The sequence below is a fragment of the Danio aesculapii genome, unplaced genomic scaffold (assembly GCF_903798145.1).
Source record: "Danio aesculapii unplaced genomic scaffold, fDanAes4.1, whole genome shotgun sequence".
NCBI lineage: Eukaryota > Metazoa > Chordata > Actinopteri > Cypriniformes > Danionidae > Danio > Danio aesculapii.
The window spans coordinates 86,732-106,091 of NW_026613631.1; the positions used below are offsets into that span (position 1 = coordinate 86,732).

Consider the following 19,360-nt stretch of genomic DNA (forward strand, 5'->3'; position numbering starts at 1 on the left):
ACTTGACCTCCCCAATTTATACCCCATTCAACTTCATCTTTCGCAGTGCTATGTGTCTCCTGAAGAAATATCACATCAAGTTTATTAATATTTACTATTTGCTTTACCATTTCTCTTTTCTGCTTATCCCTCCCTCCATTAATATTTAAAGAGACAATTCTCAAACTACCCATCAATATTATAAGAGAAAGGGACAGACAGAAACAAAAGTATACCCAACCATGTGACACGCTAAAGACAGACATCACTTATATTTTGCAAGGACCCTTTTACCTTTTCGAGTTCTATTTAAATTTGAGACTTTGTTTAAATTCGTAACATGTTTTCTCAATCTGAAACGTTTCTTATCATCTAGCAAATCAAGACAAACTGTTTTTTGTAAAAGCGCAACCGACCTGATGAATTTTTTAATGTCATCAAAGTAATCTCCAACCTTCACAGACTGTCCAAAAGTTTCATCAAGGAAATTATCAATCTCCTCTAATGAATAAAGCTCCCTCGACCTACCTACCCCTTCAGACCCTTCTCCACCTGACTCAATCTGTTCCAAATCATCTGCATCACTTTCTGCATTATTTCGAATATTGATCGGCATTGTTTCATATGTCCTTCCTTTCGTTAACAACCACTGTCTCCTGCATGTCTGGCACAACTTCACCTACATCATCAGTAACATTCCTTCTTGCTCCTTTTTTCAGCACTTTTTGTGCTCACCTTATCATCCACCAAAGTCATCTGCTCTGAATGTTCAACAACATTATTTTCACTGCTAGCGTTGTGAACTTCCAACTCATTAGCCATATAAGATGCCTGTTCGTTCTGTGTAGTACAACTACTGCCTGATGCTACATCATCTTTATCTCCTTCAATCGTTTTTTCATCAGATCTTTCCACACGCTCTACTTGCTCCCTATGGGGACAAAAAAGACGTTTATGCCCCACATCTCCGCAGTCAAAACACTTCATAGTCCCCGAGCTAGCATACACCGTATAATATCCCCCTCCGTGCTTGATGTTAAAAGAAACATCCAATGACTGTGTCTGAGATTCCAAAAACATGAACACTTGCCTCTTTAGCGAGATTACATGTTTTAAACGAGCATCTTTACATCCAAGAGTCACCGTTTTAATACCACTTGCAAATTTACCAAACCTACGCAATTCCTGTTCAATCAATTCATTTGGAATAAACGGTGGAACTCCTGAAATAACCACTCTAGTTGAAGGCACCGATAACGGTGATACTTGAACTAACATATTATTGATGAACACCCCATTCTCAATCAGAGTGTAGACAAAAGCCTCTTCTTTCAAAAAAACAACAGTAGCTTTATTCATTCTAGATGCATAAGCTATGTTATCATAACCAACCTGTTCACCTACCGCAAGCAAAGCCTCTTCCATTGTAACCCCGGGTTACGTAATAAACCGAACCCCGTGTCCAATGGACAGCGGCGGCGTCACTACGGACGCCATTTGCCGTGAAATTTTTAATCAATACCACTGTCAATAAATTCTTAACGTATCTAGAAACAAATAATCAATAAATGATGTCTTACATTTTACATGCGTGTAGATAGAAAAGACAAGATTCCCACAACCATGTAATTATCAAACAAAAAAGAGACGCAAGCTCTCCATGCACACTCACACTCGCACACAAACGGAAACCCGAGAGAGAGAGAGAGAGAGAGAGAGAGAGAGAGAGAAGAGAGAGAGAGAGAGAGAGAGAGAGATATATTAGGTACACCTGTCTAACTGCTCGTTAATGCAAATTTTGAATCAGCCAATCAAATGGCAGCAACTCGATGCATTTAGGCATGTAGACATGGTCATGACGATCTGCTGCAGTTCAAACAGAGCATCAGAATGGGGAAGAAAGGTCATTTAAGTGACTTTGAACGTGGCTTGTTGATTGTTGGTGCCAGACGGACTGGTCTGAGTTTCAGAAACTGCTGTTCTACTGGGTTTCATGCACAACCTTCTCTCGGGTTTACAGAGAATGGTCAGAAAAGAAAAAAATATCCAGTGAGCGGCCATCTACTTCTGATGGCTTCTTCCAACAGGATAACGCGCCATGTCATTAAGCGCAAATGATCTCAGATGGTTTCTTAAACATGACAATGAGTTCACTGTACTCAAATGGCCTCCAGTCACATGATCTCAATCTAACAGAGCACCTTTGGGATGTGGGTGGAACAGGAGATTCGCATCATGGATGTGCAGCCGACAAATCTGCAGCAACTGCGTGATGCTATCATGTCAATATGGACCAAAATCTCTGAGAAATATTTTCTGTACCTTGTTGAATCTATGCCACGAATGATTAAGGCAGTTGTGAAGGCAAAATGGGGGTGGTGAGAGTATATATAATATATATTATATTATATATATATATATATATATATATATACACACATATATTAGTAAATCTTTTATAAAATTAATAAATTACTTTAATAATGTACTTTACTTGCTACTAATTTAACAACATGATCAAACACAAGACCGTCCCTGCTAATTTAAATGTACAAAAAAATGCTTTTATATACATAGAAAGATTATTAAATGCAAGTATCTGCAAATCCCAAATATTTGTAAAATGTGACCCTGGAGCACAAAATAAGCCTTAGGTGTAAATTAAGCGCTTTACACCTGAATACATAATCTATAATCTTTATATTGATGTAAAGTTTGTTAGAATAAGACAATAATTGGCTGAGATGCAACTACTTGAATATCTGAGGCTTCAAACTGAACTAATAATTGAGAAAATCACCTTTAAAGCAGAGTAAATGAAGTGCATATTAAGTGATGTTTTATTGTATTTATGGTAGGAAATCAACAAAATCAAGAAAATCTTAAAAATCAAATGATAAAAAAGTGAACAATTTTGATCCTGTTTCCAAAAATATAACTGTGCAGCATAAGCTTTGTGGTCCAGGTTCACAAATAATGTCAACCTTAATAATAACCTTCATAATTAAGAGTAGCAGATATATTTAAAGAGAAGTAAAACATACTTGTTTAGACCTGTACGTATTACAATATGTACACAGAACAAAATATGTATCTAAAATAGTGCCAAAGCCTAAAGATTTGATAATTACTACATTATTGTTGTGTTTATATATATATATATATATATATATATATATATATATTATATATATATATATATATATATATATATATATATATATATCTATATATATATTTTTTTTTTTTTTTTTTTTTTTTTTTTTTTTATTTATTTTTAAATCTGAAATGCCTCCATGGCGCCCTCTTTTGGTACTCACTGGCCAAGCAGATCTTTAAATCGTGGATCCAGTTCGATGTGGTATTTGCGCAGGTATCCAAATAACTCATCTGTTCCAAGAACTTTTGCAATCCGCACCAACTGGCGAAACAAGGAAATCAAAATAAATCAGATGTAGTGTTGCGTGTGATGCATTCACTCTGTTTATAATCAATCGAATGAACAATCCACTTCGCTAATCACCTGGTCATAGTTGTCTTGGCCATGAAAGAAGGGCTCTTTCTGAAAGATCATACTAGCCAGCATGCAGCCCAGACTCCACATGTCCAGACTGTCATACATCTGTGCACACAATACAACACATTGTTTATTTTATGTCAATCTGACTATTACTGACAGGTTTTCATTGTTGGTTTTCTTTTGACAACAGTGTCAGACAGATTCTGATCTAAAGATAAGATTGTAAGGGTTAAATATATACAGCAAAGTTTCGCAATTCTGGGTGAACTACTTAATGACAAAAATCTGTGGAATTTTACATTAGTGCTGGTGTTGTCAAAGTAAACAACTGTCTACATGTTACTTCAAGTTTTAATTCAGTTTTTAATGCAGATTTGCGTAAATTATAATTTATATGTAATTTCAAATTATTAATCAAGACTAATAAAATGATCTATAAAATCCAATTTTTATTCAAAGGTATGTCAAATGTAAAACTCAATGTTTTTAATCCGGATTTGGGCAAAATGCGAAAGTAACAATGTTTTTAATCCAGATTTGGGCAAAATGCGAAAGTAACAATGTTTTTAATCCAGATTTGGGCAAAATGCAAAAGTAACAATGTTTTTAATCCAGATTTGGGCAAAATGCGAAAGTAACAATGTTTTTAATCCAGATTTGGGCAAAATGCAAAAGTAACAATGTTTTTAATCCAGATTTGGGCAAAATGCGAAAGTAACAATGTTTTTAATCCGGATTTGGGCAAAATGCAAAAGTAACAATGTTTTTAATCCAGATTTGGGCAAAATGCGAAAGTAACAATGTTTTTAATCCAGATTTGGGCAAAATGCAAAAGTAACAATTTTTTAATCCAGATTTGAGTAAAAGGCAAAAGTAACAAAAAAAATGATTGTACCAAGTTTAGTCAAATGGAAAGACATTTCAATGTTTTATTATAAATGTAAAATAAACTCAATATTTCTAATTCAGATTTGGACAAAACGTTAAACTTTGTTTTTAATCCACACTTGAATAGTGTAAATGTAACTTAATATTTCTAATCCAGATTTGGACAAAATTTAAAACTAAATTTGTGTTTAATCCAGATTTGAATAGTGTAAATGTAACTCAATATTTATAATCCAGGTTTGGACAAAATGTAAAACTAACTTTGTGTTTAATCCAGATTTGAATAATGTAAATGTAACTCAATATTTATAATCCAGGTTTGGACAACTTTTTGAAGTTACTTTGTTTTTATCCTGATTTAAATAAAATGTAACTCAATATATAATGTGGATTTTGACAAATGTGAAAGTGAATTTGTGTTTAATCTAGATTTTGATATGGTGTAAATGTAACAATATGTCAAATCCAGATTTGGACCAAATTTTAAGTGATTAATCCAGATTTGAATAAAGTGTAACTCGTTATTTTTTGTCTAGATTTCAACAAAATGTAAAAGTGACTATGTTTAATCCAGATTTGGATATAGTGTAAATGTAACTCAATATTTCTAATCCATATCTGGACACTTTTTGAAGTTACTTTGTTTTTTTATTCAGATTTGAATAAAGTGTAACTCAATAGTTTTAACCTGGGTTTGGACAAAGTGTCAAACAAAATTTGTGTTTGATCCAGACTTGAATAAAATAAAAATGTTACGTTTTGTTTAATCAAGGTTTGAATAGTGTAAATCAACATTTTTAATCTGGATTTGGACAAAATGTAACACTAAAAATATGTGTTTAATCTAAGTTTGGATATAGTGTAAAACTAACTCGATTATTCTAAACCAGATTTGGAAAAAAAAAATTACATTTACTTTATTTTCAATCCAGATTTGAATAAAGTGTAACTCAATAGTTTTAATCTGGATTTCGACAAAATGTAAAAGTGACAGCTTAATACAGATTTAGATATAGTTTAAATGTAATTTAATATTTCTAATCTAGATTTAGACAACATTTTTTAAGTTACTTTGTTTTTTATCCTGATTTGAATAAAGTGTAACTCAATATTTTTGATCTGGACAAAATGTCAAACTAACCTGGGGTTCAAGCCAGATTTGGATAGTGCGTTAAAGTATCTTGATATTTCTAATCCAGATTTGGACAAAATGTAAAAGTTATTTGTGTTTAATCTAGATTTGAATAATGTAAATGTAACTAATATTTCTAATCCATATTTGGACAAACATTTTTTGTAACTACTTTATCTTTTATCCTGATTTAAATAAAGTGTAACTCAGTATTTTTAAGTCTGGATTTGACAAAATGTGAAGTGAGTTTGGGCTTAATTCAGATTTGGATGTAGTGTAAACATAACTCAATATTTCTAATCCAGATTTGGACAAACTTTTGAAGTTAAGAAACTTGTTTTTCAATGGTATAACTCAATATTTTTAATCTGGATTTTGACACAATGTGAAAGTGGCTGTTTAAAGCCAGATTTTGGTAAAGTGTAAATTTAACTCAATATTTCTAATCTGGATTGGGACAAAATATAAAAGTGACTACGTTTAATCCAAATTTGAAAAAGTGTAACTCAATATCGTTTATCAGGATTTGAACAAAATGTCAAACTAAATCTGTGTTTAATACAGATTTGGACAATTTACATTTACTAGTTACATTGTGTTTTATAAAGCTTTGAATAAAGTGTAAATCAATATTTTTTATCTGGATTTGGACAAAATGTAACACTAAATATGTGTTTAATCCAGATTTGGATATAGCGTAAATGTAACTTAATATTTCTAATCTAGATTTGAACAAAATTTTGAAGTTTTTTTTTTTTTTTTATCCAGATTTGAATAAAGTGTAACTCACTATTTTAATTCTAGATGTTGACAAAATGTAAAAGAGACTTTGTGCTTAATCCTGATTTGAATATAGTGTTAATGTAACTCAATATTTCTACTATTTGGACAAAATTTTACATTACTTTGTTTTTAATCCAGATTTGAATAAAGCATAACTCATTTTTTATAGATTTGGACAAAATGTAAAAGTGACTATGTTTAATCCAGATTTGGAAATAGTGTAAATGTAATTTAAGATTTCCAATTCACATTTGGACACTTTTGAAGTAACTTTTTTAAATCCAGACTTTTTTTAAATCAAGTGTAACAAAATATTACACTATATTACTATAATAGATTTGGATATAGTATAACGTATAAAGTAGCATAATATAATAAAATATAGTATAGTATAAAGTGTAACTCGTTATTTTTTATATTTTTTTATCCAGATTTGAATAGTGCGTTAAAGTAGCTTGATATTTCTAATCTGGATTTGGACAGAATGTAAAAGTTACTTTATGTTTCCAGATTCAGATGAAATGTAAAGTAACTAAATATATTTAATCTCAATTTGAATAAAGTGGTAAAGTGTGCTAAAAGTATTTTCAATCCAGAATTGTGGTTAAATTTGAAATGTGCAAAACAATCCTACACAACTAATGTGTTTATTTCATAAAGACCATTTTACCTGGTAGTCCACCAACAGTTCTGGACCCTTGAAATAGCGTGAAGCCACTCTGACATTGTACTCTTGTGCAGGGTGATAAAACTCAGCGAGACCCCAGTCTATCAACCTCAGCTGCATCAAAAACACACAAACATGACACTGCAAATCGACATCTGAAACACCACCTCACATCTCAAACAGAAACCAGTACTCTGATGCCCTCTGCTGGGGAGTAAACCCAATAAATACAGAATTAACATTAAGGGAATATTTTTTACTCAAAATCACTCTGAAATGTACTTTAAAAGTCCTAAATCCAGTTCAGGGTTAATAACGATCAAAAACTACAATATTACCTTTCTTAATTGGTGATCGATCATAACATTGTGGGGTTTGACATCACGGTGCATGATCCCCATACTGTGGCAGTAGTCCAGAGCCTGTCAGTCAAAGAATAAACAAACTTTAACAACCAAGTGAAAGCCTTGAAAAATCACGCTACTGAAGCACATGATTGTGGCCTTACCTTTAGTAGTTCATACATGTAAAACGTATATCATAATCTGTTAATTTCTGATACAGCTCCTAATGAGAAGGAAAGTAAAGGGAATAGGTACGTAGCAAAGGATTCAATTTAAATAAGCTGTTAAATAATTGATAAACAGTTTCTGGATTCTTATTGGTCGGTATTAACATTTATTTCAAAATAATTCAACACTTTAAATGATTATCTCTTATTAAATGGAAAAATAAACACAAACTAATTATACATTAACATAGATAGAACGATAGATAGATAGAACGATATATAGATAGATAGAACGATAGACAAAACGACAGAACGATAGATGGATTGACAGACAGACAGACAGACAGACAGACAGACGACAGACAGACAGACAGACAGATAGATAGATGATAGATAGATAGATAGATAGATAGATAGATAGATAGATAGATAGATATAGATAGATAAAAAAATACCTTAAAATCTGTGTTATTGATGCATTCAAAGACAAGCGCAGGCGTTCGAGACTGTAGAATGATTCGAGAGAAACCGACAGAAAAGAGAAAAAGAGATGAACAATCAGAAAAGGGAAGTCCTTCAAATCAACAATAGAAAGCATTAACAGACACCATCAAGCATTCACTGTGATCACAATCAGGAATAAACAGCAGCACATTGAGAACAAAAGCATCACGACTGGCTGCACCTCATTTTTCCATAATCTTTGCTGTGATTCTCAGTCATACTCACATGATCTCATATGAATCCACAAAACAATTTGGAAATCATTATGAATAGTTTGCGTAGGGTTGAATGGCAAATATCTTATTTCCAATTATTCATATTCATTTTCCTTCGGCTTTGTCTCTATTTCCACAGTGGAATGAATCACCAACTATTCCAACATATGTTTAACAAAGCGGATGCCCCTACAGCTAATTTTATTTATTCAATTCACCTATAAGACAAGTCTTTGAACTGCGGGGGAAACCGGACACATGGGCAGACACACCAACACAGGGAGAACATCTAAACTCTACATAGAAATGCCAACTGGCCCAGCTGGGACTCAAACCAGCGACCTTCTTGCTGTGAGGTGACAGTGCTAACCACTAAGCCACCATGCTGCCTTATTTCCAATTAGATTATATAGTTTCACTCAACGGTTTTATGCGGCTGGAAGAGCATCCACCACAAAAAAAGCATACGCCAGAGTAATTGGTAGTTCATTCAGCTGTGGGAGCTGAAAGATAGTGAGTGAGAGAAAGTTTTTACACAACCAATTCCAACCTAAAAACAAATCTGGGCCTGTAAGCTAGAAAAAGGCAATTTGTCTCGAATGCTGTCCACCCACAATCTTCAGAGAGAAAAAAATCAAACCCCTCCTGGGACAAAATGTCTGCTCTGATTGGCCAACGGAAGACAAGCAAGATGGAGAACGTACCACAGGGTCCTTTACTGTGTCCATTAGCTGAATGATGTTGGTTCCCCCTCGCAGGTTCTCCAGGATCTTGATCTCCCTCTTGATCTTCTTTTTCTTGACAGGCTATTATAGAAAGCAGTGATGTAACAACACGCAACATGAAACAATACACGTCCTAAAGGAATAGTTTAGCCAAAAATGAAAATTACCAAATCATTTACACACCCCCAATCCACCCTCTGTGTATATGACTTTTTAAAAAATTTTAACTTGTATCCTGACTCTTCCATACAACTGTGTTGGAAAGTGGCTTTTATTTTGAAGAGGGCCTTATGATCAGCAGGTCAGTTGTTGCTGGAGGTCCCCGGATCCAGGTATAAACAATGGGGTGATCGTTCATTGCAGTGGCAGGTCCGAAACTGTGGAATACCCTCCCTTTAGAACTTCGCATCACAGATATGGCGCTGTTTAAAGCTAAACTTAAAACCTATTCATTTAGACTTGCTTTTGACATTTTATGTCTTTTAATTTATTTTTGTCTTTAATACTGTAAAGCACTTTGGGCAGCCTCCTGGTTGTATTAAGGGCCTATATAAATAAAGTTTGATTGATTGATTGATTGATTGATTGATTGAAGCTTCCAAACTAACCCATTAGGGGTCCGATCACACAGAACTTGCTTTCCGTTCTAAAAACATAAGCACCACCACACTGCCTCTTTTGTTGACAAGCAAAAAGAAGAGCGATGCGCTTTTTATGTCGCTAGGCAACCACTGAACCAGCTGTGTATTGTGCAATGTTGATATCTGCTTTTTAAGTGTGATGTCACATGAAGTGGCTTCCGGGTCCAATCGCTATATCAAACTGAAACTGTATGAGGAGACTCAACAAATGGTAATAACAAAAACAATGTATTACTTTAGAAAATCACGATCACTATATATATCTCAATGCCTAATATCCGATGGCCAGAAAGTGATTAATTTTTTGTAAACTGTTAAAATTTTGGCATTTGTGATGCAGCAAGTTCAGAGACTGATGGTACACTATGATTTTATAGAAATATTATTTTAATATGTGATATGACTAAAAAGTGATCATAAACAAATATTTTCTCAATTCAATTGAGTAGCGGCATGGACCCGGAAACAGTATTTCATCATACATCACTGATACGTCACGACTTAACAAGCGGACTGATACAATTGTGACCACGTCTTTCCTCCATCTTTAAAGTCTTCGTAGTAATCTTAACAATCAATGGAAACCCCGCCTCTGCTTTCATTTGATTGGACAATAAAATAACGCCAGTGACATAGCACACTTTTTCAGGGTATATGCAGGAATCCCAAAGGTAAATTCAATACCTTTTTAAGAATTTTGAAAGACCTTCTCAGAATATTTAGGACCTCATCGCCAATGTAAGTTCTAATCAAACCTTTAACTTAATAAACAGTTGTAATTAAATAAATCAATGGAGCACAACCACACAACAGAACTCAGATAAGCTCGGAAGAAACAAAGCTTGAAAGAATACATAACTGTTGTTTTCAGCAAGAGGCTTCAGACACTGTTTAAACTCCTCTTTCTCCAACCAGGAGTTTGCAAGCTTACATTTTCCCATTTTGCTGTCTGTTTATGGTTTTGCTACATGTGAGAGCGTCACATAACCTTCAGCGTTTGTCGCAAATTACGTGACATCACCCGAACGGAGGAGCTTGGCCGGACACGTCCCGACTCGAACCAAACGCTTGGATAGAGCATGCCATTGTTAATATTAGGATGAAAATAAATATATTTATACTTTTTGGTAGTCAAACACTTTGTACAACGCTTGAACTGAAATTTAAGACCTCAAAAAGGTCTTGTTAGACCCCGTAAAAGGCTTCGTAATACCTTTTAAGGGCCTTAATTTCTCATAATTGATTTATCAACTTTTAATACATTTACGATCCTGCGGACACCCTGTTTTTCCACTCAGAATTGACTTTTTTCAACTGCGAGCGCACCGCATGCAAGAGCAAAAACGTGAGGTGCAGCACGCAAGTAAAACGTGAGGCGCGCATAAGCAGAGCACAAAACGCTCACGGCCGTTAGTAAACCATTCAAAAGATGCAGCTCTCAACGCGCGAAAAACGTGATTGGTGTGAGCTTAAAGTGACATTTAAAGGCTTAATCAGACAAAAAAAATACTAGGTTAATTAGATTAGCTAGGCAAGCTAGGGTAATTAGCCAAGTCATTGTATAATGATGGTTTGTTCAGTAGATAATCGAAAAAATATTATATAGGAGGGCTAATCATTTTCACCTAAGAATAGTTTGAAAAATTTTTAAACTTTTAATCTCTTCAAAACTGTGACACTTCATTTGCTATTGCCATTAATAATAACAATATTTCAAGGAAGAATGTTCTCATTACAGAGACTGTTTGATTGGACAAGACACTGGACATGCCCAAGAGTGCGAGATGAGTCATCAAAACGAGCTCACTGTTTTCAGACTAGAAAAACTGCCCTTTTAAGATGCAAACGTCTGCATATACGCATCATGTTTAGATGGGGTATGTCGCTGTTTTGTAAATAGGGATGCTTCGATTACCTGATTTCACTATAAACTGCTTAATTAGTCACAGTTAATTAATCGTAAAGGGTTCTAAACACAGCGTTTCTGCACAAACAAAACTGCTGCAACTAAAAGTTATACAAACTGTGTGCTAGTTCAAAGTCCTGAGCATGTACACCGAGGCTAATACCATGCACACTGGATTAACTATGGCTGAGGCTATTAACTAAGGGCCATCTTCGTTGTTTCCAATGGAGGCGTCCGGTTTGCACGCGCATATTGGAAGCGGAACCTGATCATGCTTTTCAGGCGCCCCTAGTAAAAGAATGACACGAGTGCACCGCAAGTCACATGACAAGAACTGACAGATCAGCTTCATCCCAAAGAAAAAAAAAACACAAAATGAAAATACCAAACAATTTGTAATATAGTTGATCAAAAGTGCCTTTCAGACAGAGGTTTAGCAGAATTTGTCTACATTTGTTCTCAGGGACATACTTATGTGATAAAATGTAGCTTAGATTTACATCAGACAAAAACTTTTAAAAATACTTAATGTCTTCATTTATTTATAATTGTTCTGTCATTTATTTTTCAGTGTAAAATTATTACTTATGTTTAAATGTCAAAAAAGTTTCACTTATATTTAATTCAAAAGAGAAATGGACTATTGATTGTTTTAATTATTATCTTTGCTGTATTATTTGGTTACTGAGCCGCAATAAAAGAGTTTTTATGTGATTTTCTAAACTAGTAGTGTTTTGAAATTAATTAATGCATATGATAATAATCGTGATAACCGTGAAACCATGATTATTCCTCAGACTATAATGGACAACCAAAATCTATAATCGTTGCATCCCTATTTGTAAACAAACCATTTCTATTTTAAATACATTTCTTTCTTAATGCTTGTTATCAAACCTGAAGAAAAATAAATCAAAGCATAATGCTAAGTTTTCAACAATGATACTAATTTAAAAAAATCCTTAACGTTAGAATTTTCTGAAGAATTATGTGACACAAAAGAAATTATGTGGTTTTATATGACATAAACACATTAACATTTTTGTATTATAGAAATAAAGCAAAAATAACTGTAAAAGTATATTTTAAATTAAAATTATATTCAAATAGAAAGTTTAAATTGCAATAAATTTCATCTTACATTTTTACAGTATCAAATTCAATCATCAACTATATTCAAAAGTCTAAAGCTACTAAATATGAACCCTTCTTGAAGAAAACAATTCAGATATGGAAACATTCTGCAGCCATAAATAGACAGAAAACAGTACTCATGATAAACACACACTGAACGTAAACTCTCACCTTGAGGATTTTGACCACAACCTTTTCATTATTGTTGATGTTGATGGCCTCGAAGACCTCGCTGTATTTGCCCTCCCGAGCTTCCGTACCAGCTGGTAATCCTCCTGGTTGCTGCAGGTGGCACACAGATTCACATGCCAGTCAGAGATAGAAAGAATCGACATCAGAAACCAACATCTCCAGCCCAGCTCGCAAACACACGGCTTTCTGCGAACATGAAGCGGGCTGAAACACAGCAACCATCTGTGAAAATGACCAAGCCCATCATTTCCCCTGTCAGATGAGGGCTGACTGACATCTCTGTCGAGGGACAGAGCCAAAGACGACATTTTAAGCATTGGTCTGCTGCTTAAAGTGCTTCTTAACAATAGTAATAAGGCAAACAGCACTATTAGAGAGCCTTGCACGTGCAAATTTTTTTTACATGTTTATGGATTAAGATGACTCAGTAAACTACAGTAAATACAACTGGGCTTATACTCTAAAAAAATAATTGCTCTGTATTGAGATCTCTGGTTTCATGAGAAAATGTTAAATTCCAAAAGTAACCTTACATACCACAAAATGTTTTTAAAAAGTAGAAAGATTGATGGAATGATAGATAGACAGACAGACGGATGGACAGACAGATAGACAGACGGATGGATGGATGGATGGTAATGGATGGAATGATAGATAGACAGACAGATGGATAGACAGACGGATGGACGGACGGACGGATGGACGGACGGATGGACGGACAGACGGAGACAGACACATACACATACAGACAGACAGACAGACAGACAGACAGACAGACAGACAGACAGACAGACAGACAGACAGACAGACAGACAGACAGATAGATAGATAGATAGATAGATAGATAGATAGATAGATAGATAGATAGATAGATAGATAGATAGATAGATAGATAGATAGATAGATAGATAGATAGATAGATAGACAGAATGATATAGACAGAATGATAGATAGATAGATAGATAGATAGATAGATAGATAGATAGTAGATAGATAGATAGATAGATAGATAGTAGATAGATAGATAGATAGATAGATAGATAGATAGATAGATAGTAGATAGATAGATAGATAGATAGATAGACAGACAGAATGATAGATAGATAGATAGACAGATAGAGAGATAGATAGAGATAGATAGAGAGATAGATAGATAGATAGATAGATAGATAGATAGATAGATAGATAGATAGATAGATAGATAGATAGATAGATAGATAGATAGATAGATAGATAGACAGAATGATAGATAGATTGACAGAATGATAGATAGATAGATAGACAGACAGACAGACAGATAGATAGACAGAATGATAGATAGATAGTAGAGATAGATAGATCGAGATAGTAGTAGATAGATAGATAGAGATAGATAGATAGATAGATAGATAGATAGATAGACGGACGGACGGACACGGACGGACGGACGGACGGACGGACGGACGGACGGACGGAGGACGGAGACGGACAGACGGACGGACAGACAGATAAAACGATAGATAAAACGATAGATAGAACGACAGAGCGACAGAGACAGACAGACAGACAGACAGACAGACAGAATGATGGATAGAATGATAGATAAATAGAACGATAGAATGATAAAAGATAGAACGACAGATAGAATGACAGACAGACAGATAGATAGATATTATCTATAATATTTTAGTTTTTTAGCCCTATTTTCCCTTTCTTTCTTTCTGCCAATCTCCATTCAGTCAATCTCTGAGTCTAGCAGGAGCACTTTTAGCTTAGCAACAAGTACTTTATTATATTAGACCATTATTATATCGTTAAAAAAATGACCAAAGTATAACTAGTGCTAGTTCTGTGTCCCTCAGTCACTATTCCCTATATTAGTACACTTGAAGGACTGAAAATTTGATCACTCAGAACACAGGAAAGGGTAGCATTTTGTTTGTGCTTTGCTGGTTGATAAATCATTCAGATGGATTAAAATTTCAATTTCTTTGGTCTTACCCTGTGATAGTTATTTTAGCGAGCTGTCTATTAGTAATGAAACAAATCATTTCGATTTCTGTCATCTATTGCTCATTTTGTAATATATTTTAGCGCCTATTTTTTTCATTGCAGTTATTTTGTGTCTAATTCTGTAAATGTTAAACACTACTTTGAGACATTGTTCACAGCTAAAGAATGTTGAATAAAAAATTGGTGGAGAAAAATGATTTTTGTGCTAAATAATAAGAGCAGTTAAAACAGACCGGTCATTTTTGACCGGGAACACTAAAGTAAAGGGCAGAATGTGAACACGACAGGAGGATTAAAGTGAAATTTCACCCAAAAACGAGAATTCATCATTTACTCACACACAAGTGGTTGCAAACTTTTATGGATATCTTTGTTCTGTTGAACACAAAACAAGAGATTCTAAAGAATGTTGGGGGAAAAATCATAGCAAAAGTCCAAATCAATAGCTTTTTCACAACATCATTCGGTATATAAATCTTTGTAATCAAGAGATGAAAGAATCTCAAACAGTTTTGAATAAGGATTTTCAGAATTCTCGTTTTTTGTGTGAACTGTCCTTTAAATGAATCCACCCAACACAAATAACCATTAAAGTGTTATCTTAGTCACCATGATCAGTGCTTGAATGTAGAGCTGCATGAAAAATGCTAAAACACACAGACAGACAGACAGACAGACAGACAGACAGATAGACAGATAGATAGATAGATAGATAGATAGATAGATAGATAGATAGATAGATAGATAGATAGATAGAGATAGATAGATAGATAAGAATGCTGGAACCCAGTAATCATTGAGTTCCATAGTACTTTGGTTCCTATTATGAATATTAATGGTTGGCTGTTATCAAAACATGTTATCTTGTGTTCAACAGAAGAAACTCATAAATGTTTAAAACAAGTAAAGGGTGAGTAAATGGTGGCAGAATGTTCATTTTTGGTGGTGAACTATCCCTATCCCATGATCAGTTCCTTGAATGTAGAGCTGCATGAAAAATGCTAAAGTATTATAATTTCATGTTCCACGGGGGGGAACAACGAAAAAATCCTAAATAATGACAGCGTATTCATCAAGCTTGTAATTATATATGTGCACCGTGCAAAACAGAAACACATTAACTCCTTCAGAGGAATCCAACCATTAAAACCACTAAATGTTCTATTAGTACACTGGTTTAGAATGGTAATTACTAGATGTGCATTGCACACTTGAGGGAATGAGTGCATTTGCATAAAATCTGTGGTTTGAAGAGGACACACACAGCTCTCTCTAACGCTGCATCTGTAAATCCGTTCATGTCATCCTCTCATCATCATCATCAGCAGCTCAAACAGGGGCTGCTCGATCGCAGATTGATGACTTTCCCAGCACGATCGATAGCGAACCTACTGCGCAAAGGAAAGCAGCAGACACACGCATAAAAACCACACGCAAAACGCGCACGGATAGGCAGCTGGTTTTGAGACACACAACATTGGATGATGATGCACTCGGGCTTTTTATAGCTTAATCTCTCACCTCCAGGTGGGCACGTGGGCCTCATAGTCCCAGTATCCCTGCTCTTCAAAGTGTTGACATCGGCATACACCCGAGACTTACTACCGGCCACCGGGCCGGGCATGGCGCGTGACGGGGCTCAGGGTGTGCGAGAAATCTCCAAATCCAAACCAAAACACGCAAAAATAAAATAAAATAGATAAACACGCGCGCACACACACACAACAAACGAAAAATCAGCGATTATGGGTAGACCAGCCAGGAAATAGGGTGTGATTGTATCCGATTGAGGCGGTGTGATATCTGATAGCAGCGGCGGTAAAGATAAAGCGCGGTGGCCGCTGAGCAGCGCTCGTTCCCCGGCTTGACAGCGGCGCTCTGACCGCCTGGAGCTCCGAGGGTTGAAAATGAATGGTGGATAGTCTGTGAAATGCTCTGGTAGTGCGAATGCGATGTCTATTTCCGATCTGAATGTGTGAAGTTTTGTGAAAAGTTTAAAAATAGATAATAGGCGGGGGGGTTTGTTTAAATCTATTATTGTGGGTTAAACCCCCCCACCACCCCAAAGGGGCCCCAAATCCCTAAATCCAAAGCATAGAGATCCGAGAAGAAAAACAAAAAGCGCCAGGATGTGATTCCTCTCAGTCTGGAGCAAGTGGCGTTGGAAAATATAGTCCACGGAGTGAGTAGAATTTAACTAACCACTGCCTAAGCTGGATATTGACTGGTTAGAGAGAGACGGAGAGAACGGGAGGCGGTGGACTAGAGATCGATGTTTAACCGATCTCCGCTAAAAACCGTGTCACAGTGACGTCGCGTGCGTAGCCGTTATGCAGGAATCGCGAAAAAACGTTTAGAATCCCGTGCAGTGCTGTGCTTGTAAGCGGGGTTCGGGTTTTCCGGACCAATCCCCCCCGTGCTGCTGCAGGAAAAAACGGACTGTTACGGTTTGACCCGGAAACCCATGATAGCTTTATCAATTAGCATCGAAAAATCCGGAGTACAAGTGCTATGGCCATTGGGCATGTCCGTCCGTTGCTATGCGCCCATATGTGAAACACTTCCGTTTGCACAACAGACTGACGCATGTACAACAGTGCTGTAGCCAGGGGGAGGGTTCGGGTGGTTCGAAAGACGTACCACTCGCTGACAAGGATCCAGAATTTGTCCCAACACGCGCTCATTTGTACTATTTTGAGTGCTACGCCATCATACATTGTGAAAATAACCCATTCAAAAGGTTGTTGTGACTTCAGCTAATCAGTTTTAGCCAAAGCTAACAATTATTTTTCATGAGTCCAACATCAGCTGTGCGAGAAACATACAATATGTTTTTTAAATAAAGAAAACATTGCACAAGTGACTTTTATTCTAAATCGTGGCCCATTCTTCATCGATAAAAAGGTGTGAAACACCAACAAGCAGCCTTTATTATAATTAATTCAAATACTAGTTTGGCTATTGTTGTATCCATGATTTTCCAAATGTACTTTTTTACCAGAGAGGCTACAAAACATTATTATTATTATATATTATTATTATTATTATTATATTTTATATTATATTATATTATTATTATAATAATAATATAATAATTATTGTTTTAATTTTATATTATTCAACTGGCCAAATTCAAACTTAGGAAAGTTGAATATGCTGGCCAGTTTGTTATTTGCCTAATAAATAAAAATAGGAATCTTTTCAAGTTTTAATTAAAAACTGTAGCCTCTTTTTTTCTTCTAATGATATATGATGTAATAAATTTGTATTTTAAAAAATAAGTATTCACAGCCTTCAGGGGACCCTAAACGGATTTTATTTGGGGTCCTTTTGGTGCAAATACATTACAAATTATCATCAATCCTTAAGCACACTATCATTCTAAAACATGCATTATTGATTTTATTTGCGGCAACTTTACATCGTAATCTATTTTTGTAGAAGACTTACTTTTATTCTGCAGAAACAACTGCCTAGATGTAGTGTAGATAATCCAACCTTTTATTGCTACTTGCCACAAAACTAAACAATGAGACACAAAACTTTAAGCTGATCTGTAATTAAAGTTGACAGAACAAAAAACAGCGGATGCAGACAATAATACTTTTATTATTCAATCACAAGATGGCACCAGTCAAGAACAGCAGCAATAAACAAATTTAAAAAAAAACTCTATAAAATGCTTTCTTACTTATAGTTTTTGTATTTTTTCTAGTCCAATATCTAAAAAGTATCTTAAGCAAGAAGCATTTCTAGACAAAAAAATATTGTTTTTAGAAATGATCGTTTGAAATTAAGTCAGGGTGATGCGGTGGCACGTGGGTAGCGTCTTGCCTCACAGCAAGAAGGTCGCGGTTCGAGCCTCAGCTGGGTCAGTTGGCATTTCTGTGTGGAGTTTGCATGTTCCCCCCACACAAAAGAAAAATATTGTTTTGTTTTTTAATAAATGTAATTATTTTCTTAAGCAAATTTACATCCACAAATGTAATCTCAAATAGTAAACCTGGCTTTGTGGTCTTCTTAAAAGATATGGAGAATTAGATAAAGTTGATTTGAGGATCGACTAATAAGAAGCTTTAAAACTGCCCAAAATAGGCTCTGCTCTTAAGATCTTCGTATAAGTAATCTTAAATGAACCCTTGTAATTGCAAAAACCTTCAATGTTTTTTAGTTTTTTTCCTGTCTCTCCTCTTTTTATTTTTTGACGTTATTTTCCATTGTTTCATATTGTACTGGACTTTTTTCAATGTCACTTATTGTTTGATATTGTATTTTGTGACATTTAAAGGCTTAACTAGGTTAATTAGGTTAACTAGGCAGGTTAAAGTAATTAGGCAAGTTATTTTTAAGTTATATAACGATTGATTTGTTTTGTAGACTATCAAAAAAAAAAAATAGCTGAAAGGGGCTAATAATTTTGACCTTAAAATGAATTTTAAAAAATTTAAAACTGCTTTTATTCTAACCGAAATAAACAAATAAGACTTTCTCCAGAAGAAACAATAAATGCATACATACTGTGAACATTTCCTTGCTCTGTTAAACATCATTTGGGAAATATTTTCATTCAT

General features: G+C 34.9%; 1 pseudogene; it reads right to left on the bottom strand.

Annotated features, from left to right (window-relative positions):
• Nucleotides 1–666: 666 nt before the first annotated feature.
• Nucleotides 667–16,817, bottom strand: LOC130219961 (casein kinase II subunit alpha'-like; annotated as a pseudogene).
• Nucleotides 16,818–19,360: the final 2,543 nt, after the last annotated feature.